The sequence below is a fragment of the Tiliqua scincoides genome, chromosome 1, assembly GCF_035046505.1.
Source record: "Tiliqua scincoides isolate rTilSci1 chromosome 1, rTilSci1.hap2, whole genome shotgun sequence".
NCBI classification, from domain to species: Eukaryota; Metazoa; Chordata; class Lepidosauria; order Squamata; family Scincidae; genus Tiliqua; species Tiliqua scincoides.
In genome coordinates, this window is record NC_089821.1 from 89,728,789 (window position 1) to 89,752,672 (window position 23,884).

Here is a 23,884-nt window from a genome sequence, read left to right on the forward strand (position 1 = left end):
GTTCTTTCTTTCAAGAACGACTACATTCAAGGTGTTTCATTCCGATCTGGCTTCACATTCTGGCCTCCATCCTCCCACGTTCAGAGCAGATGGAATTGCTCGGCTTCAGCTTGTCAGCTGCTCCAAAGTCGCACGGTGCCGGTGGCCTCAAACTGGCGACCTTGTGTATGTTATCTTCAGGCAGACAGAGGCTCTACCCTCTAGACCAGACCTCCTGCCCATAAGCGACAGTTCATCACTGGGCACTGTTCCCTCCCACTCAAGCCTCTGAAGTCAAGGGGAGTTCAGGGGGAGTTGTGCTTTTCTGAGCCCTGCAGAGGCAATGCGCGTCTGTGCGCTGCCTCTGCAAAGCTCAGAATGGCCAAAAAGAATGAAAAAAAATCACAACTTCCGGTTCCCTCAGGGAACTGAAAGTGACTTTTTTGCCTTCTAAGGCATTTGGAGGACCAGGGAAGACCTCCAAGGGCTTTCCCAGGTCTTCAAATGCCTTAGAAGGCAAAAATACACCACTTCTGGTTTCCTGAGGAAACTGGAAGTTGAATTTTTCCACCAAAAAGGCCATTCTGAGCCTCACAGAGGCAGCATACAGATGCGTGTTGTCTCTGCAGGACTCAGAAAAGTCCTGGGGAGCTCATGGTGCTCCCATCGGCTTCAGAGGTGTCCTTTAGCGTCAGGCGTCGCTCGATGACGAGGGTGCAGGAGCACATTCTCATCATTAAGGGACGCACACCTGTACTGGTTTTAGGGACTGTCCATTGGCTGCCAAAATAATTAGGGTGGGGGGGAATTGGATTTGAACCCTGTGGTTCTCCTTCCCTTATGACCTTTTTTCCGTGGCCTCAGTGAGTTTCCTTAGTTACCCCTTCAAACCAAATATTAGACATTTACATTTTAATATTAGCATATATGATGCAACATTATTTACATACAATGTAAATCATATTCATTTACATATAATGAAAATCAATGATAAGAGTTCTACCTTACTGATGTAATCTCATTTGAGGCTATTTAGTTCCCCATTTCTCAATATATTTTGCCTGTTACTTCAAGGTTTGGTGTGTACATGAAGACTCTGATGTCCATGCAGATGTCTTCACTGATGCTTTTGTTCTTATAGCCACAACAAAGTAAATGGACTGGCTCAAGTCTACAAGCTCTGAGTGTGCACTGAAGGGCAGAGGACCTCAAAACAGGCACAACTGGGCTAAACCATGTCCTTTCATCCAAATTTAAGCCAATTGATTTAAATATGTATAAATCATTATAGGATTACAGTCCCTGACAGAAGACATCAGACTTCCCTAAGAAATCCTGTGCCAAATTGTAATTTTTAAAAAACCCTTCATATGAGAAAATATTTATTAGAAACAACAGATGTGAATGACAAACAAAGTGATTTGTTATGAAACATGGTCATTCTTAGCTAAAAGATGTCACAGCCAAGTTGCAATTTATTTAGTTTCCTGTCTACAAACATGTGTTCTTCTGAAGAACAGTTCAGATTGTAATCAACAGATGGCAGAACATGACAGTCTTTTGTTTTTAATTTCCTGTCCATTTTAATGCTTAGGCCATTATCTTTAATTCACTGCAGACATTCAGCAGAACTGCAAACATCATGGCAATTCAGCCAGCATAGAAATGTCTGGTGCTTTAGAAGAGACAAAAAATCTAGACACATCTCATTAGTATAATGGTGTAAGGCAGGGGTCTGTAACCTGGGATCCATGGGACTATAGAAGACTCATAGATGGGTTTCAAGGCGTCCATGAATTGGGCACAAAAAAAAAAAAAATTATGTGTGTATGTCTATCTGCATTTTGGAAGGGAGGGGAACCATAGCTTTCATCAGATTCTCAAAGGGCCCATGACCCAAAAAAAGGTTAAGAACCACTGATTTAAGGTAACAACAGAAAAACAGCAGATTGAAACAGATTTATCACGTACTAGACAACATGTACTAGGTAAGCATATTTATTTGCTCATAAATCCTGATCAAAACTGCTGAGATATTATGGACATTAAACAGTGAAGTCAGGTGTATGTATTTGCTCCAATAGTATGAAATATACTAACAGATATCACAATATCTCTTTCCATGACAAGATGCATAGCCAAATTAATTAAATTGCCTATATATAGGAGTCGACACAGAGTACTGATTGCAGGAATGGTGCCGGGGGTTGACCAAGTCAGGCATTACCTGAGGCCTACGTCCATCAGAAGCCACCTAGCTAGACCACCACTTGAACCCTCAGCAAAGGTGGACGCAAAAGCCCCATGCAGCACCAAGGGGCCCCCAGTACCTTCACTGATTATATCTTCACAATTGAGCCCCATCTTATATTCCTATCCTGGAAGCACTTACTTTAATAAGGTCATTAACGCTTTGGGAAAAGTATAATTTTGCCTTTAGATTTCTGTACCTTCTTTGGCCCACCTTCATTCTCTTCAGTGTGTCTCATGTCTTCACCGCTAACTGTTCTCCCAGGAGAGCACTCTGAGATTAGCTGGTTGCCTTTTAGAGCCAGATAGGAATTTTTGCTGCCATGTGATTGGCCTTGGTTGAAGGTCTTTTCACCTATTTCCAACTGCTGCTGCCAAATGCCCCAGTCAGGATGTGATCGCCCAATAAGGGAAGAAGCCATTGTCTGGCCTCATCTATTTTAAGAGTCTACACCAGGGATCTCCAAACCCCAGATGCGGCCAATGGAGAGCCTCTATATGGCCCACTGCCAGCCTCTGATCCCCTGAGAGCCTCTGGCCCCGCTGACCAAACACAACCAGAGTTGTGCTTGTGGGATGGGGGAATGGGGGTTCATTTAAGTGTGTGTGCTTTATTTCTTAGGCTGTGTTGGTGCATTCATTTTTAAATTTCAGTCATTCATCTAAGTCCCATCTCTAATGTATTTATCTAAACTTTATATTTAATTTTTTTCCGACCCGCAACACCGTGCCAGATATCTGATGTGGCCCTTTGGCCAAAAAGTTTAGAGACCCCTGGTCTACACTAAAGAGAGGAGGAGTGAGGCAGTACCTGCTGCTGATTTGTTGAGATGGATGATTAGATGTGGCCCAATATTACTCCAAATCACTTGTCTCACATGTTTATCAGGGGCGTAAGGGCAAAATGTCTTTGGCATCCTAAGCAATCACTTCTCTTCCCATAGTCTGCTCCAATGTAAAAATGAAAGGTGATGATTGTAGTTTTTGGAGTCCTAAATTATTTGGTCTTGTTTCTGAGATGCATTAGGAAACTTCCATTATTTTGGTTTTTTCCTAATTTTCAGAAATTGTACAGAAAAGTGCCATTTGCAGCATTTCTCCCTTCTGCACCACTGATGTGCATGCATGCAAAAATCCAACCAATGTGATAGAAGACATGTTCCATGTCCAGAAGTGCATGTGCGCCTTAGTATATCAGAGTATGAAAAAAGATCATGCCGCAATTGTGTCAGATCACATCCAGACTGTTTTTAGCCATGTTCTGTCAATGTGTTAGGAATGTATCAGTTAAAAGAATAGAAAGAACTGAAAGCTGTGGGAAACTCTATGTGTTCCAGTTCTGGAATTAATATTAAATATTATCTCAGTTAAACTGAATTTGGGAGGAGTGGAAAGCAGGGTAGAAGACAATAAAGGAATGGACTGAGAGTGCTCAGCTATAGCGGTTCCTAGAAAATGCAGCATAAATGTCTGCAGTGTAGAAGCACTTTGTCAAATAGAACTATTTGGAATTTGGACATGAAATGAATGGAAAGTCCACCTTCCCATGAGCTGTATAAGGCGGTATTCATCAAACTGTGGGTTAGGACCCACTAGGTGGGTTGTGAGCCAATTTCAGGTGGGTCCCCATTCATTTCAATATTTTATTTTTAATACCTTAGACTTGATGCTACCATGGTCAGGTGGCATGGCACTATTAATGAATGTATTTTCTTCAGGGGCCAAGTTTATTGTGTTTTATTGTTTTTAATTTTGTTTAAATGATTGTTTGTGGGTGTAATGTTTTTGGTACAGTTTTATTCGTCAGCTGCCTTGAGTGCCCTTTGTTGGGATAGAAAAGCGGAATATAAATTCTATAAATAAATAAAATAAATAAAATATTTTATTTTTGCATTTGGAGAAATGTTACAGACCTGTACTTTTAACAAGCTACTATGCATATTCTTTTAACAATGATAGTAAATGGGTAAGTGTGGGTAGGATTGCAGCCTAGGATTGTTAAAAATTTTCCTGCTTGATGATGTTACTTCCAGTCATGATGTCACTTCTGGCAGGTCCTGATAGGTTCTCATTCTAAAAAGTGGGTCCTGGTGCTAAATGTGTGAGAACCACTGGTATCAGGATCTTTCACTTTAATAGCATCCTGTGACAAGCCTATGAGGAAGAAAAACAGGGCAGCAAATATCTATAGTTCAGGTCAGCAGATTAGGCAATGTGCATCAAGGGTTAAACAAGCTGCTACTTGGGGGAAGGAGAGCACTACTGCCCACTCACCATTACAGCTGCACCCCTTGGCATTTATAAATCAGGCAGAGCTTCGAGAGCCTCTAAAAGTTTGGGACCCATTGGTTTAGGTCAGGGTTGTCCAAAGTTTTTGGCAGGAGGGCCACATCGTCTCTCTGACACCGTGTCGGGGGCCAAATTAATTTACTTTTCAAATTTGAATAAATTTACATAAATGTATATATTAAAAATGAACTTATATGAATGAATGAAGGTCTTGCAATAGCTCAAGGCCTATAAAAGGCCTTGCACAAAGCGAGGCTGGCCTTTCCTTTGCTACCGCTACTGCATCATGATATGAAACAGCAAGCAGTGGAGGGAGCCCTCATCCCACAGCTCATGCAAGAGGCCAAACAGTTGCCCTCACGCTGAGAGCAGTTGCATCGGGCCAGTGTGGGCTCCAACAAATCTCCGGAGGACCAGAGGGTCATTGGAGACTAGGGTCTCCCTGAGGGCCGCAAGTGGCCCCCAGGCCGGGGTTTGGGCACCCCTGGTTTAGGTAGACCATGCAAGAATTAAAAAAAAAAAAGTAGCATAGTTTACCCAGCTTCAGCTGTCACCACTGAAAATGATAGAGATATGTTTTCATACAGTTTTCATACAGATGAGAAAGCAATCTATCAGCAAATGTGCAGTGCTTCACTTCAGTGCTGCTGCCTGAATTTGGGGTGAAGGAAGGTGACTTGAAAGCACATATTCCTTTAAAAAAAAAATCAGATATCACAATGGTATCATTCCGGGCATCATCTCTCTTTATCTCTCTCTCTCTCTCTTTTTTTTTTTTTAAAGCCAGAGCTGTAGGTTTGGTTTTATAAATGTTGATTATGCATTTTTATCAACTAGTTAGAAGCCTTGTTTACCTGTCTGAACAACTATCTTGATATCTGGTTATCATATGAATGAGCTTAGGCACCAATTTAGGTACTGACAAATGCATGCACTTTTGATAGAGCCCTGTGCGCTGGAAGCTACAATACTGAGCCAAGGTGTTCAATCATATTCTTTATTTCAATTGTTTGGCTAATGCAGCTATTCCTAGTGGATTGTGTTTGCAACTTCAGCTAAGGTACAAATGCTAAGAAGGAAGCAGCAAACAGCCCAGTCCTGAACTGGTGGCTTTGCTGGGTGCAGCAGCACCAAAACTGCCACCACTACATCCATTGGCACCACTGAGGCTGCCAGAGGTTTCCTCAGGGGAAGGGGACTTTTGTCCCTTTCCCCCTGGGAAAACACAAGGTCCTCAATGACGCTTCTCAAGTCTGTGCTGATAATTTTGCCGGTGCAGACTTGAGAGACTGTCAGGCCACTCCTTGCCTTCCCCTGCCCTGAAACTACTTACCACTGGCCAGTACTGCTGGAGTGCCGGCCAGTCCTCCATGCAGTGCTGAGGCTCAGTGCTGACTCACACTGGTGGCCCTTGGTCACCGGGTGCCGCAGATGTGCTTTACGGCATGTTTGCACTGAGAGTGTTTAGGTTTGGGCCGTAAGGGTAAATTAGAAATGGCAACAATTTCTGTCTTCTGCCAACAGGTTCATAACCCGGGAGGGAATATTCTTTTGGTGAACCTGCTTTGGCTTGAATCAAAGGAATCTGGAGATTCTTTTTCAGGCATTTTACACTGTTTGCTCATGGAACATTACATACTTCACTGACTGAGGTTATCTGGGAGCATGTGGATTCTCACAATGTGATGCCATTGATCCCTGCAATAAATATTTCCTAACATAAAGGTAGGGAAGGGGATCAATCATTACACTGCAGGTGGACATTTGCTGCCACTTCCTCATGACAAAGTTTGGGAGCCATTGTGCTAATGCTGTAGGTTAGAATCAACCTTATTTTTTTACGAACAAGACAGTGTGCATCCAACAGCAGAAAGATTCATTGTAAAGAGCTGAAAGACAATCTAGTGTAAATAATGCCACAATTTGAAGAGCATCTCCAAATCACAAGGATAAGAAACATCATTAGTGATATTATATTATTTCTGGCCACCTGGGAATAGAAGGATTGAAGTTTGCTGTACTAATGGCAAAGATGACTTTGAATGAAGCTTTACCATTTCTACAATTGGATGGTGGCCACTTTAAGGATCTTTCAATGAGCATAGATGTATTTTGTAGATATTTAGCACTTCAGGGGGTGAGTTTGGAAAAAACCTAAATTGCTCTTTCCAAGTGATACGCATCGCTTTGCATTTGTCTCCAAAACAACACTAAATGCATATAACTCCACACTGGCATGCTGTCTCTGTTATGAAAGCATTTCTGCTGTATTACTGAAGGCAGCTGGATGGCATGGTAAATGTGTCATTTGCTATTTAACTTCTCTGTGACCTGGATTTAAATGCACAGTAGTGCAGAATGAGACTTCAGTTCTTCTCCCAGAAGGCTATTAAGGTCTACAGAGAAAGGCTTGTCAGGAATCAAAAATTAGCGGAGGCACTTCCCCTGCACCAACTATTTTATAAACACAAACACTGGTGTGTATGTGTATGCTGCACACGCGGACACGCACACACTTACTTGCACTCGAAAGCTTTGAGAGGGGGGAAGTAAATGATTTTTTATTAAAAGGGTTCTTTCACCATAAAAGAAAGAGATCTGTCATGAATAAATCTTCTGTTCGCACTGAGAGTCTTTGCAAACAGTCTAACAGTAAGTAAGCAATGCAATGCAGCCCAGACTTGTTCATTCCAATGTGCAGCCTCTAATCAGCATACTCTTCAAGTCTAATTGTATCCCTTTACACAAAGGGCAGGAAAAAAAAAAAATTCCCTTTTTACCCCACTGTAGCACTCTGCCTTATAGTAAAATACTAACAGCCCAATCCTATCCACATTTTCCTGAGAGTAAGCCCCATTGACTCTAATGGGACTTACTTCTGAGTAGACATGCATAGGACTGGACTGTCAACACAACAATTTAAAAAATTAATTACAGTCGTCCCCCCCCCGTCCCGTCCCCCCATTAAACCCTCATGGATTGCATTTTACACATGCAGTCGTTCATTCCTTCTGAATTGCTGCAGAGTCTTTTGGAACTCTGCATAAGGCTCTAATGATGGCTTTGTTGATGTACAGCAACAGCAAAACTGAGAAAGGAAATTCTTTACAAATGAAAATGAAAAGTAAAGCCCAAGTCTATGTTCTGGAATCTGGACTGAAGCTACTATAGAGAAACCATTTAGCACTGTTTTTCTTTATTTGAACACAGAAACATTTTAGAGTGGATGGCAATGGGAAAGAACATTGAGAAGAAAGAATCTCTAGCTGGGCTAGTAGGTCAGAGAGTGAATGGGAGAAGGATAATGGCAGGTTGCAAAGCTCAACTCCTCCATCTCCTTTTGTTTCTAAGGTTTTGCAGACCTTGCCAGAAATCTCCTTTATTCCTAAAGAAACAATATCCTTAAACCCTCTCTCTCTCTCAATCTCAAGCTCTCATCTATTTCAACCTATTTATTATTGCATTGAGAAAGTGTCCATGCCTGAGAAAGAAGTTTAAATGAACTGTACATCTGCTACAACTAAATAATTTTAAATAACTGAATTGACCACATTTACCAAAAAGAAAATCAACACAGTAATTGTAACTGAAAACACACCATGCCTCTTTGCATGTGTGACATGCACAAAAAGGCATCTTTATTGTCCTTTATCCCCCTCTTAGGTTTGATCTGTACCAGTGATTTGCAAGCTTTTTCATCTCATGGCACTGGAGGGCACTAAAATGTTCAAGGCACACCATCAGTCTTTTGACAACACACAAATCACATGACACTGCTGATGGGGGGGCTCACATCCCCCAATGACCCTACAAATAAATAACTCTTTCGCAAATTCCCATGGCACACCTGGAGTCCATTCATGGCATACCAATGTCCCATGGTACAGTAGTAGAAAATGGCTGATCTTTACATTGTCATTCTGGATACACAGCGTATTACTGCCTTTGCACACCTAACAAGTTGGGGCAGCCCAATTCTAACCCCAGTGGCACCACTGGGTGCAGTAGCATCAAAATGACTGCAGCTGCCTCCAATTGTACCAATAAGGCCTCTGGAGGTCTCCTTAGGGGAAGGGGACTACAGCAGCACCACACTGCCAATTATGATGGTGGGTTGGGAGATCCTTCACCATAAAGGTCCAATAGGATTGGGCTGGCCATGTGTGAAGTAGTAACACATCTGCCTTAACCATGGTCAGAACGGTTTTCTCTGGAATTCTTTATCTCAGTTATATTCCACCATTTTCCTCAAGTTCCTCAGAGATACATACATGATTTTTCCCACCTTTTGCCTTAACTAATTGAGATGGCAGTGACCATCCAAAGGTCATGCACAGAAATTCATACCTGTGTTGCCAAGGGAGGTGATGGATTCCTCCTCATAAGAAATCTTCAAGCAGAAGCTTAACAAACACCTGCTGGAGATGCTCTAGGGGGATTTACTGCTACAGGCAGGGTGTAGACTAGATGGTCTTTTAGGCACATTCCAACTCTAGGCACGTTTCTATGATTCTATGTAGGGATTTGAATCTATGTTTCCTGCCTGGATTTTCAGGTTTTGGTCTCTGGTTTCCCTAGTCATAATCCAATGCTCTAACCCAGTGGTTCTCAAACTTTGAGGGAGCTTTACTCCCTCTGTAAGTTCTTGCAGGGGAGAGGCTAGGGCAGCGACACGATCCCCAGGATCACGCCACAAAGGGGGGAGTGAGTGGGGGTGCTTGTGACACTTTATGAAGACAGGGCTGCTGCAGGAGGTGCAGGGAGCCCTGCACAGCCCTCCGCAGCGCTCCCGGAAGCTTGGAACTTCTGTAATAGCAGGTGCAAAGCACCTCTTGCAAAACAGAAGTGCTTTGTGCCCACTCTCTCTGAATGTTCCAAGCCTTGGGGAACACTGCGGAGGGCTACACAGGGTTCCCCGCACCTCCTGCAGCCTGCTGCAGCCCTGTCATCATAAAGTAAGTCACAAGCACCCCCTGGCTCCCCCATACGGACTCGATCCTGGGGATTGCTTCCCTGCCTCTCCCCTTCCCCCACCCCTTAAAGGAACCTTTGCACGAACTGGTGGGTCGCGACCCACCAGTTTGAAAACCACTGCTCTAACCACTATGGAGCACTGACTCTGTCATCAGGCAGAGGAGCATTAGCTTGTTGTGTCACCAATTACCTTTTTCTCAGATCATGCAAAGGTGTGAACAACCTTGGTGGCTGCAAACCATGTGGGATCAAATTTTCCTATAGTTCTTTCACTGGAGTACAAGTTCATTCACTTGAGTCATTCTGACAACTGACTGTCCTCCATATTATGAGATGAAACAAGTGGAAAATGCTTAATAGTGCAGACATATGCAGAAGTTTTTCAAACAGAAAATTGGCTGGCAATGTGAGTAGTTGCTCTTTCCCAGAGGGTAAGAAAATCACTGCCCATGAAGGTGAGGTCATGACAGCAATCAGAATACAGTACACAACACAGTTAGTAGGGCTTACTGTAAGTAAAGGTTATCCTTACATGTACTTTCTCCTGAGAATATGCTCCATTTGGGAGAAAGGCCAAACTGCATTGGGTTGGACACATTTGTAGCCTTAAACTTAGAAAATAAACTTTGAAATAAATGGACTTTATAAGAAAAGTTGTATAAAAGTCAGGAACTAATGATTCACCATAATACATGATTTAGCTGCAAGCTACAAAACCATAAAAATAGTATGAGAAACTAATTTCTTATGCTGCTTTGGGCATTTGGTTGATTTAAGTTCAGATGTTGCCATTTTTTTTTAAAGATGCCTGAGTCATGGCATCTGATGCGAGACTGATCTGTTTAGACATCCTTTTTCTAAAAGGAATATGCTGAAGCATACTGATAAACCACTAGAAGTTTCTGCAGCTGAAAGGTTACACAAGGATGTTGCCAGATAGGAAGTAGGATTGGGGTTTTGGAATGCTTAGCAAGAGTCAGAGAGAACAAGGAGAACCAGAATGCATCTCAGGATGCTGTCCGGATCAAGGATGCAGGCTGGTGACCTCTGAGGCTTGAAGTCTCTCTCAAAGGCTATCAGGCTTGGAACTAGGCTGCTTTAACCTCCTTTCCAGGGGTTGGTGTGGAAAAGCTGGCAAACTCAAGTCAGTGCCAGGGTAGAGGCAGCCAAGGGGACACCAAACACCCTGGGGAGTCTGCCCTAATAAAAGGGTTGAAAAGTGGCAGTGGCTCTCTGGACTTTCCCAATCCTGCAACATGAGATAACAAGGATTGAACCTAGAACACTGACCATGTATTCTGCTATTCAACTGTGAGCCTCCCCCACACATACGTGAACTTCCTTTTTCTCTTTCTCCCTTGTTTAGTGGTTGGCAACCTTCAGTCTCAAAAGACTATGGTATAAGCCTACAGCACCTGGTATTCCCAGGTGGTCTCCCATCCAAGTACTAACCAGGCCTGACCCTGCTTAGCTTCCGAGATCAGACAAGATCGGGCATGTGCAGGGTAACGGCCAGCCATACAATCTTATTAATTGCCATGAAGGAAAATTGCTTCACAGTTCTCTCACATGAACTCCACTAAGGGCCCAATCCTATTAAGCAACAGCACAAACATTGCACAATGTAAATAAATTTATATTTTTATATATTTCTACTATATCATCAACCAAATAACCACACAACTTCCTTACTTTAAAGGTAGTGCTGGATAAGTTATTTTAGAGCAGGTTGAGCATTCAATAGGCAGTGATCCTTGATGTGAAAATAAGGGCATTACAAGGACATTGCAGATACACAAGGGTGTCAATTTAATCTGTAAGATATTGGAGGGTATGTTTGCATTCCTTTTACTTGAGAAGATGTCTGTAGCATCAAATTCACTTGCTCGTTTCCCTACCCATAACCTGAGCCATTAGAACTCTACAAGTGATCAGTGAATAAGCTGTTCATAGCCTATCTTCAAACCTTACATGCTCTTTGTAGCAGATTTATGCCAAGGCTCATTCAATTACAGACAAATGCACTGAGCCAAATGACCTCTGTGTCTGCAGACTTGTTACACACTAAACAGCTCACTAACACTGAAACATGTCAAAAGCAGAACATGGCTTCTTTGAATCAGTTTAAATGAAAATCTTGCAAACAAGTCCAAGCCCAGGAAATAGAAAAGGCAGTGGGCTAATTAATGATGATAACCATGTCACTTAACATAAAGACCAACATAAAGTCACTTAACATAAAGACTTGTTCCTATCTTTGCAAGTGCATTTTTTGTTCTTTTACTGTTAACAACCATTGCTTTTTGTAATAGTCACAGGCAGCATAAGTAAAGATTTGGGTTTGTTTTTTTTTTTCTTCATACCAGAAACCTCCTCTGAGATAGCTGAGACAAAACCTCTATTTAAATAAAATAAGCAAAGAGATTTTATCAGGTCTGTGGCCTACCTGAAACAACAATATGGGAGTGGGAGTATTCAGAGAAACAATATTGAAGGAATCTCTCACATATGCAAATGTCATGCAGTTGCTGGGAGATGGAAAGCAATTTGAACCTCTGAAAACACTGCAATCCGTGCTGCATTTCAGTTTCCAGGATCTGTATGTTACATGCTAATCAGCTGATCCTGATCGATATTGCTACCACATGAAACAATGGGACGGGGTGGAGTTAACCACAAAAGACATCTTCTGTAAGTACAGGTTCTTGGCAGATAGATAGGCAGATCATCATCAGATATTTACATCACACTAACTTCCCTTTCTGTTGAAATAGTTCATACTTCACATTTATTAGTAAGTTCATTGCATCCTATATCTGCTAGCTTTTAGTGAAAGAAATATACCACATAACATAAGAAAAGTTCTGCTGACTTAGGCCAAGGGTTCATCTAGCCCAGCTACCTGATTACCCACAGCCGATTACCTCAACAACTGCCTCTGGGAATTCTACAAACAGAAAAATAAAAGTTGGAATTCCATGTAAAAAAGCATTTAGTTGCCAGCTAAATTGATTGGCTGAAAGAGCTAAACCTCTTCTTTAATATCCCCAGAACCATCCATTGCACAAATGTCCTCAGCTTGCAAGTGTGGTGACTCCCCAATGTACACTGTACCCAGATTCATTATCACCTGGTGTATCCACTGCTGCCCAGTCTGACAGTGGATAAGTTAGACACGTATCACAAGAATCAAAATGAACTAATCAGCTAAACTTCTGCAGTTTGTCAACCACCACAACTGATAATTCAGATGTTTATGCTGAGGAAATCAGCTCTAGGCTACACAACTGGCTCTCTTTTGAAGTCTTAGTTCTTTTGAAGCTAAGCCAGTCTGGCTGTTGAAATGGTGAAGTAAGAGTACCACAGTACATGACATATTGCTTGAATCATAGAATAATACTCATAGAGTTGGAAGGGACCTACAAGGTCATCTAACCCACCCCCTGCCTGTAGCAGGAAATCCTCCTAGAGGATCTTCAGGAGGTACTTGTTGAGCCTTTGCTTGAAGATCTCCAATGAGGGAGAAACCACCATCTTCTTCGGCAATCTGTTCCACTGCTGAACTGCTCTTACCATCCAGAATTTTTATCCTGTGTCCAATCAGAATCTCTTCCCTTGCAGTTTGTAACCCATTGAATCTATTTCTACTCTCAGAGGCAGTTGAGATCAAATTTGTCCCTTATTCCATATGACAGCCCTTCAGATATTTGAAGAGTGCTATCATATCCTCTCTCAGCCTTTCCTTCTCCAGGTTGAACATATCAAGTTCCTTCAGCCTTTCCTGGTAGGGCTTGTTCTCTTGGAACCTGCTGAGAAATTTCTAGTGAGGCAACAGTTAGTTCCTAACTTACTTAGGATTCTGGCCAACTTAATTTGATTCTGGCAAGACTTTGTCTACAGGAAATTGGCAAGTACCAGCAATGCTATCTTGAGATGAAATTTTTATCTGGGACATTATTGTTCAAAAGCCAAAATTTAGTAATCAGGACCAACCTAAAATGACACTGTCCAATCTTATCCCCCACCCTGCTGTAGCATGCAGACCTTCCATGGAGGTGAGAAGTAAGGGAAAAGTACCTCTCACAGACCTTCTGATTGCCTGAATAGGCCCCTTGATGGCCTATAGGTCTTCATGGACTTATGCTATATAGCTGGCATAAGTTTGAGGATAGCCAGGGGGTGAGGCAGGCCAAAAAATGGGGGCATAGGGTCCAGTGTATATTAACCCCCTCCCCATTGACATGTTCCCAATTCCTCCCCCAGAATGCTCCATTAGTCTCACCTCCCTGCCCATCGCCTACCCCTACTGCCAGGTTATAATGCTGGAGTAGCCTCCTGAAGCCACTGCTGCAAATGCTACACCACTTGTTTTCTGTGGCAACAGTGCAGCAGCGCATGCTAGAGACTTGCCTTTCATGCCTCTGGAAAGTGCCCTTCACTGCAAAAACACAGGTTCTGGCAGTGCAGGGTGACCATAGGGCCCAAAATCTAGTGCACTAGAGCATTCATATTTTTCTGAACTCATCAGCCTGGATGATAATCAAAGCAAACAAAGAGGAAGAAGCAATGCTGGGCATACCGTAATATCCCTTAAATTTTCAGTTTATTAGACTTTATAACCTCATGGTGATTAGCCTCACTGATAGATGCTGATCATATGCGATACTCATGGCTTCAAGTTGTAAAAAGCTAATAATAAAAGTGCACTGCTGTTTTTGTTTTTTGGGGGCTTTTTTGGGGCGGGCAATTTAAACTTTAATATATACAAGAGAAGGGCATTGACCTTGCTGTGAAGCTTGCTGACCCCGGTTACTGAAAATGATGAAAACTACGAGTCTGATTTTGTAGCCCAAAATTGTGCTGTGACCCTTCTGTATCTCAGCAATTGTGCTGTGACCTCATAGCATCTCACCAATGTGACAAATTAAAACATATGGAGTACTTAGCTCAATAGGATTCAGAACCCTTGCTGTTCTGTTTTTCTTCTGTTAACCATTTGCCTGAATCAAAGGACGAAAGACTCTTACAGAATAAAGGGCACTTGACTACCACAGAAAAGGCCAGATAATCCTTAACCTCTGTCCTAGACAAATGACACACTCAATTAGAACATGACAATACACTGTACTCAGCAACTTAATTACAAAGGGGAAAATGCCCTTGACTCACACATTAAGACACTTGAGTCAACACATGCAGCCTGCTAAAAATTAGATACAGTGCAAACTAGCATGTTAATAGGGAAAACCAAACCCTCTATAAAAGGAACTGCTCCATTATGTTAAATCAGGAGTGTCCAAAGTTTTTGGCAGGAGGGCCACATCGTCTCTCTGACACCGTGTTGGGGGCCAAATTAATTTACTTTTCAAATTTGAATAAATTTACATAAATGTATATATTAAAGATGAACTTATATGAATGAATGAAGGTCTTGCAATAGCTCAAGGCCTATAAAAGGCCTTGCACAAAGCGAGGCTGGCCTTTCCTTTGCTGCCACTACTGCATCACGATGTGAAACAGCAAGCAGTGGAGGGAGCCCTCATCCCACAGCTTATGCAAGAGGCCAAACAGTTGCCCTCACGCTGACAGCAGTTGCGTCGGGCCAGTGCGGGCTCCAACAACTCTCCGGAGGACCAGAGGGTCATTGGAGACTAGGGGCTCCCTGAGGGCCGCATTGAGAGGCCTCGAGGGCCGCAAGTGGCCCCCAGGCCGGGGTTTGGGCAGCCCTGTGTTGAATGTTGAACTATAGCCAACACCATATCAGTTCTGCAGGCACAATAGTATAAAAATGGCCCAGTATGGACACATGCCAACCTTTGGGCAATAACAAGGGCCCAGTGCTTAGGGGACACTTAATGCCATTGCATGCACAACCATTTAGCCCCTCCTTTTTATGTGATTCTCAGTGTTAGTACACTATCATTCCCCCCCCCCCCACCACCACAACCAATTAGTATTCAATGGGATTCCTCCTTTGACTCACTGCATTGCTGCAGGTAATATCTTCCCCAGGAAAGTGTGATCACCCAACAGAGAAATAGCAGGTTATCTCTCAGGATCAAGTCCCATAATACAGCCATTTTCAACCACTGTGCCATGAATAGTCTGCATGTGTGCCGTGGGAATTTGGGGAAGGCTATTTATTAGTAGGTCCATTTATTAGTAGGTCCATTGGGGGATTTGAGCCCCTCACCAGTAGCAGTATGGTGTGATTTGTCAATGTCAAAAACTGATGGTGTGCCTTGACAATTTTAGCACATTTCAGTATGCTGTGAGATGAAAAGGTTGAAAATCAGTGTCATAACACTTCATCTTTGTGTCTTCGCTTTAAAAAAAATATTTAAAACATCTATGGGAGGCACATGAAATTGGGTGAAATTACAGCAGGCATAGGGGGCTTTAAGACTCTGCCCTTGCTGTGGTTTCAATCCTAATGGTCTCTTTTTAAATAGGAAAAAGAAGCTTTCACCAGATTTCAATGGTGAAATTAGTGGGGGGACAGGGACATGTGATCATGACTGGAATCATGGTGAGTGTTCACTTCCCTACCATGATGCACCCTGTTTCATTCACCCCACATCACTGTTTGGGGGGGGGGGGAAGCTACATGGGCCGGCTCATGCATTTAAAGTTATGTGTGCTTTCAATGTAATACAAAGAAAGTATGCTTCTGTCTGTGCTCCGCCCCCACACACATACAGGATGAAATTGTGAGGTGCCACTATATATAAAATGTCACTGCTTATTGTGACAACGCCAAAGTTAGTAGGCCTACTCTGTCACTCAGTTATAATGCACTGGTCATAAATCAGTCAGAAAGCTAGTTAGGCATGGCCTTTGCAATCAGTAGTGCATGTATTAGCTGTTCTCTACATAATGCGTCTCTAAATGTGCGCTATTATTTTACACCAGGAACACATTAGCACAAGCCACAGCCATTCTGGCTTTTGTAAATGATCTAAGAGCATTACAAACGAGGGGGAGAAAAAGAAAAAATAAACAACCAAACTAGTATTTGTCCATTTTTCGTACAACAAATGTTTCTACCATGACAAATGCATCCAGTAGTCTTAGTGATGAACAAGCAAAAAAGAATTACTGAAGGTTTTTTTTTTAGTGCATTATCATTTCTACTTATATAAGTTCATGGGCTGTTCAAAATATATGGGTCACAAACTGAATCCCATATGCAAAGCACATCTTATACTTTCTTCTAGCTCTCCCTACCAATTATTTGGTTTAAAATGTCTTTTTTTGTAGGAAGGTACTCTTTCCAATTTCGTACTGTTTACAATATATAACAACTTAATGCTAGGCTGAAATGTTATTCACACTGTAAATTCCGTTTATAATGGGTCTTACTTCTGAGTAGACATGCAAAGGATTGGGCTCCTAGTCACACAGTACTATTATGGCTTCTTAACTGGTTTGTCCTGCTGACAAAAGTGCCGATCTGTCTTAAATATATTATACTTCTATCCAGGTGACCTCTGAGGAGCTCAGAGGAGGAAGTAGTTACCCCACTATCATTGCAACACATCTGTAAGTCTGAAAGCTAATGATTTCCAAAGGGTCACCCAGCTGTGGCAGCTAAATGTAATTTTGACCCTCCCCCCAGATTAGCCAAGTCCAACTTTAACACTGTACATTTCACTGACTCTTATTATAGCTTCAAAGCACACCCTGTAGTGTTGCTTCTTGACTGCCATTGGTCTATTTGCCATTTCATTGACTGAACATGGAGTGATTGCCCCATTCCATTGTATTCCATTGTGTATACCATTGTGACTATTATGGTTTAAGACAACAGCTGCAAAGAATACTGTTGAAACTGACATGTTTCTCCCTGTGGGTTCTCCCTTCTGTGGCATCCACAGAAGCCTCTTTATTGTACAGATGACACTGACAATGGTCTTAACATCATCTGTCAATTTCATCCCCTGCAAAGGAGCTGCTTTGAATTTGCTGCAGCGATGGGAGAAAAGCTGTGGGGAGGAAGAGCATAACACAGTCACATAAATTATGCATAGAATGGAGAAAGAAGAAAAAGAGGAGGTTTTCCTAGACTGACACAATGCTAGAAACTGGTGTTGCACAATGAAATTGATTGGCAGGAGATTCAGGACAAGCAGAGGAAGTACTTTGTTACACAGTGCATAATTATTTTATGGAATTCACTGCCACAGGTTGCAGTGATAATCATTAGCTTAGATGGTTTAAAACGAGATTAAAGAAATTCATGGACAGGTCGATCACTGGCTATTACCCATGATAACAACTTGGAACCACAATGTTCAAAGGTTGTATATCACTATATACCAAATGCTGAGGGATCAACAGCAGGGGATGGATTCATGCCCTGCTGGAGGCATTTGGTTGGCAATGATAGGAAACAGGACACTGACCTTGATGAACCTTTGGTTTGGTCCAGGAGGAGTCTTCTTATGTCTTATATATGTTTCACCATTTTCAGCCTTTATTTTGCATACATTTTTGTCCAAATGTAATGTTGCTTATTATGTAATCCATACCATAAAGGCTGCAAAATGAGCAGCCATGAAAATGACAAGTGTGAATGCAAAGACAATCTTTCCCAGCAGGGCAGCCAACTGCAATGGACAGGTGGTTCAAATTCAAATTGTTCTCAATTTCATCTCAAAATGGAAGAGACTTCTCTGGACAATGCAGAGTTAGGGAGATTAGCTTTGTTTTGTTTTGCTGTCTCTCCTTGCATCCTTTGGGAATGAAATACAGTCACTTATTATCTGCTGGGGTTAAATTCTTGGAATCCCTAGCAGATAGTAAATCTGAGGATAGGAAATGATTGATCCTATGGGATCAACAGGGTTAGGGGGAGGAGTTGCTTACCTGCCAGCAGCAGAGACCATCAGATGCTAGAGGAGATCCTCATATGCAACATGAGCCACTCAGAAATGCAGTGGAGACCTTTGGGAATGCAGTGGAGATCTTCAAAATTACTGTGGGAAGCTTTGGAATGCTGCAGATAGCCATTCTGAAGCTCCACACAGTCATTTTAAAGCTCTCCATATTATTCGTAGGGACCATTTTAAAGGTCTCAGCTACATTCTGAGAGTCTCTACTGGCGTTCTGAAGGTCTCTGCTGGCTTCTTGAATGTCAATATTAAAGGAGTCCTAATATTAATTTCATAAAAACAGTATAATATACTTTATTATACCAGTATAATATACTTAATATAGTACTTTCAGAACAACAACAACAACAACAACAACAACAACTTTATTTTTACCCCGCCTCCCTTCTCCCCGAAGGGACCCAAGGCGGCTTACAACAGGTTAAAACAGACCAAAAACATAATTTAAAACCAGATAAAAGCATATTAACACATATCATAAAAACAGCAGTCAGATAAAAAGTAGTAAAAAGGTAAAAAGAGCATAGAGCAGCAAGTCATAAAAGAATCAGACCAGTAAAAAATTAAAAGATGTTGAAAAGATGTTAAAAAGGCCGAGAACTCAGAAAGCTTGTTTAAACAGACGGGTCTTCAGGCCTCGCCAAAAAGTCTCAAGAGAGGAAGCCATTCTTAAGTCAAGGGGAAGGGAATTCCATAGCGTTGGTGCCACTACTGAGAAGGTCCTATTTCTAGCCACCGCCCCACGTACCTCCCTAGGCGGCAGCACTTGTAAAAAGGCCTTCTCTGATGACCTAAGAGGACGAACCGGATTGTACGGAAGTAGGCAATCTCTAAGATACCCTGGCCCAGAGCAGTATAGGGCTTTAAAGGTCAAAACCAGCACCTTGAATTGGGCCCGGAAACGAATGGGCAGCCAATGTAGCCGCTGGAGAAGCATACTGACAGAGTCAAACCGCCTACCTCCAGTAACCACATGGGCTGCCGCATTCTGCACTAATTGCAGTTTCCGAACCGTCTTCAAGGGCAGCCCCACATAGAGCGTGTTACAATAATCTAACCTCGATGTCACAGTGGCATGGATCACTGTGGCCAGGTCTGCACGATCCAAGTACGGCCGTAGCTGGCACACCAGCTGAAGCTGAGCGAAGGCCCCCCTAGCCACAGCCGCCACCTGGGAATCCAGGTGGACCCCCAAGCTGCGGACCTGCTCCTTCAGGGGGAGTGCAACCCCATTCAGCGCATTTTCATTTTTATGTAGGAAATTTATATAGCACCAGTACGAAACCTAGGAACAAGTGAATGAGCTGGAGACTAACATAAAACTACGTGTCACTGATATGTCGGGCATAAAACATAAGAGCTTGGAAACTGTGACCATTTTTGTTTTGTCTTTTAAAACAAAGTGAGCTCACATATTTGCTAAGCAGCTTTTCCTGAGCTGTCACAGCTAGAGCTGCAGAGTAATAGTAACTGAATTATGAAATATCTTCAAGGATATTTGAAAGGGTGAGAAAGTTCCAGAGCAGGGGAAGAATAAATCCCAATTTTCATCCAGAGAGAGAGAGAGAGAGACTGAGAGAGAATGGGATAATCGTGAGAATACTAGAGGGATAAGCCAGTTGAACAACAGCCAGAGGATCTTTACCAAAGTCATCCTAAGTAGGATTGAGGAAACAGCGAAACTAATAATATGGGGATTATTACAGTTTCTTGAGGAAATGGTACTTATGTAAAATATTCATGATCAGACAAGATAAAGGCATGGGGGCTTCATGAGACATTTGTAATGGATATACTGATGACCAAAACACAATCTTTAAACTTAAAAAAAATTAATAAGGAAAGGGATGATAAGGTAGAGCCCAAAAGGTTTTATGGAACTGATCAGAAAAAGATTTAAAATATCATAGAGTGACAATCAGTGCTCTCTTTCTGTTGCAGGATGAAAATGAAAGCACATTTCAGAGGAAACCACCCTCTGGGCTGACAAGACAATCCAGGCACAGTACCACACATATCTTAATACTTGCTTTGGAGAGTGAAGTAAAAATGAAAAGAAAAACAAACACCCTGAACCTTTTCAGGAAAAAAAAAAAAAAGAATTTTTCCACAGTAGATTAGGGTATGGCAAATGTAAACTGACACCTAGGGGAATAATTTAGGTATATGGTGATTTTTTAAAAAACACTTACTAAAACCCTCTGAAAATGTACACAGATTGAAGGATAATTTAGGAAAAAAATCTGAGTGCTGTAGGTTGTCATGGGGAACAACACTTGCTGCCCTATGTTAATATTTGCCCTGCTTCTCTAGGAGTCTGCACAGCAAATGAGTGGGATTGTGGGTTCAATGTGAGTATCAACAAGAGGAGGGAACACACAAAGTCCCATGCAACATTGTTTCCTCTTTCATTTAGTCTTTCCTTTTTAGTTCTGCTCATTTTTGGTTCAGCTGCAGTTACTTCATTTAGGTCATTTGGCAGCTAAATGTTTTTAAGTGTTGATACTGGTTACTCTTATTCCATTAAAATTTTTTTTTTTTTTTTTTTGGTGATTTTATGAATTTTGTAAAACTTGGAAGCCCCAGTAATCAAGAGGGAAAAGAAGGGTACAAATATTTTTAAATAAATAATACCTAAAATAAATAGCACATTTATAAATCTGGACACTGTTCTGGACTCATATTTCAAGTGTCATAAAAAACTCATACTGGAGGCTGTTTGTGCCATAGTTCCTACGTTCTCAGTCCTGAGTATCCCTGCTGGATCTGAAAGTTTTGATTCCTGAGACACACACACAGCTCTCCTCCCTCACAGTCCTCATAAACTGAAAAAAAAAGTAAATGTTGTTAGATAGTCTCTTTTAATATACTTGTTTTAGGCCCCAAATTCTGGCACAAGGTGCTTTATGGCAGTGTGAAAGCCAGGTCATGCTGCTATGTGCTGCTAGCCAGGCCACTGCTGCAAATGGTGAGAGGTGCAACACACATGGCAGTGGTTCCAGAAGGCTGCACAGGCACTGGTAAGTTGGCATTGGGTGGGGAGAGCAATGAAGCATGTCAGGGGAGGAACTGAGAGCTGACAGGGAAGGAAGAGGGTGGATCTGCAGCAATTGAACATGCCTGCCCCACCCCCTCCTTGACTTTCCTTGAACCTGCACCAGCTATATAGCTGATGTAGGTCTGAGGAGACCCATAGGAGATCAGGCAGTCTACTGGGGGATAAAAAATTACTTTTTTAAATTGCTTTTTAATTACTGTATATACCTGAGTATAAGTCAATAAATTATATCTAAAAATTGAGCCTGAAAACCTGGGTCGACTTATACATGGGCAATACAATAAATAAAGCAGGAGCTTCTAGGAAGCTTATGGGAAGCTCTGTTGGTGTGGCTGCACTAAAACTTGATGGGGCATAGGATTGGGCAATTAGATGTACTCTGCGCACGTCAAACATTTCCTAACTTTAAAGGAAACACTATGGCACAAGTTGACATTCGTGAGAGCAAAACTACCGCAGATACTCGCCTATAAGTCAATCTCACAGATAAGACGAGGGCAGGTTTTGAGCCCAAAATCATGGAATTTGCTATGACCCTCGGATAAGTCGGGGGTTTAACTTAGGGAGGTGTCTGACTATAATTTTGTCTGATTTTACCCAAGGCCAGATCCTGAAAAATAACCTCCCAGTAATTGTTACCTAAGAACTGTACAGTCACTAATTTATTAAAAACACAGTATATATACATAGTATGTATGCATCTATACATACATAATATGTATACATACATACTTACACTATTTTTAATACTGTTTTTGCTATACTATGTATAGTCTATACAGTATAGTCTATACTATGTATAGGCCTTTGGAACTGCAACAGAAGGCATCTATCTCCGGACCAGATCAGACGGAAAGCTCTTCAACCTCTCCAGACTGAGAGCAAAATCCAAAGTCCAGCTGAAATGTCTGCGTGACTTCCTCTTTGCCGACGATGCAGCTGTCACTACCCACTCTGCCAAAGATCTCCAGCAGCTCATGGATCGTTTTAGCAAGGCCTGCCAAGATTTTGGACTGACAATCAGCCTGAAGAAAACACAGGTCATGGTTCAGGATGTGGACTCACCTCCCTGCATTACAATCTCTGAGCATGAACTGGAGGTTGTCCATGACTTTGTGTACCTTGGCTCAACGATCTCCGACACTCATTCTCTCGATACCGAGCTAAACAAGCGCATCGGTAAAGCAGCTACCACGTTTTCCAGACTCACAAAGAGAGTCTGGTCCAACAAGAAGCTGACGGAACATACCAAGATCCAGGTCTACAGAGCTTGCGTCCTGAGTACACTTCTGTACTGCAGCGAGTCATGGACTCTTCGCTCACAACAGGAGAGGAAACTGAGCGCTTTCCACATGCGCTGCTTCCGACGCATCCTTGGCATCACCTGGCAGGACAAAGTTCCAAACAACACAGTCCTGGAACGTGCTGGAATCCCTAGCATGTATTCACTGCTGAAACAGAGACGCCTGCGTTGGCTTGGTCATGTCGTGAGAATGGATGATGGCCGGATCCCAAAGGATCTCCTCTATGGAGAACTCGTGCAAGGAAAGCGCCCTACAGGCAGACCACAGCTGCGATACAAGGACATCTGCAAGAGGGATGTGAAGGCCTTAGGGATGGACCTCAACAAGTGGGAAACCCTGGCCTCTGAGCGGCCCGCTTGGAGGCAGGCTGTGCAGCATGGCCTTTTCCAGTTTGAAGAGACACTTTGCCAACAGTCTGAGGCTGAGAGGCAAAGAAGGAAGGCCCATAGCCAGGGAGACAGACCAGGGACAGACTGCACTTGCTCCCGGTGTGGAAGGGATTGTCACTCCCGGATTGGCCTTTTCAGCCACACTAGACGCTGTGCCAGAACCACCTTTCAGAGCGCGATACCATAGTCTTTCGAGACTGAAGGTTGCCAATACATACAATGTATAGTCTAGTCTAAAAGACTATGTATAACTAGTCTCTAATTTATTAAAAACTATGATCTATCTCATAGATCATAAGATACATTTTTATTCACTAATTTTTTTAATTTTTCTCTCAACAACCATTTGTAAACACTATCAGAGTAAGGCCACAATCCCATCCACACTTTTCTGGGAGTAAGCCTCATTGACTTTAATGGGACTTATTTCTGAATAGACAAGCCTCTAAGTACACTGGAAACAGCATACCAGTAGAACCATTAATGAAATCCTCCTTTAAAGTGCCTGGTGCCTTAAGCCAAAAGCTCTACATAGAACACACAACTGGGAGTGTGCAATTCAGTTCACAGTAGAGAGACAAGCAACAAGGAGTGACTGAGCAAGTGCAGCTGCACATAGTTGCACCTGATTTACTTGGAAGTAGACCCTCTGTGGAAGAAGGGCAGTGGCGCCTCCGGGCCTCGTGTGGAGGTCCTGGCAGGGGGATACTGCAGAAGCAAGCATGCTCTCCTAAAAGCTCACTACAT

General features: G+C 42.4%; 1 pseudogene; it reads right to left on the bottom strand.

Annotated features, from left to right (window-relative positions):
- Nucleotides 1–10,895: 10,895 nt before the first annotated feature.
- On the bottom strand, nt 10,896–11,016 carry LOC136637081 (5S ribosomal RNA; annotated as a pseudogene).
- Between the last annotated feature and the right edge of the window lie 12,868 nt (nt 11,017–23,884).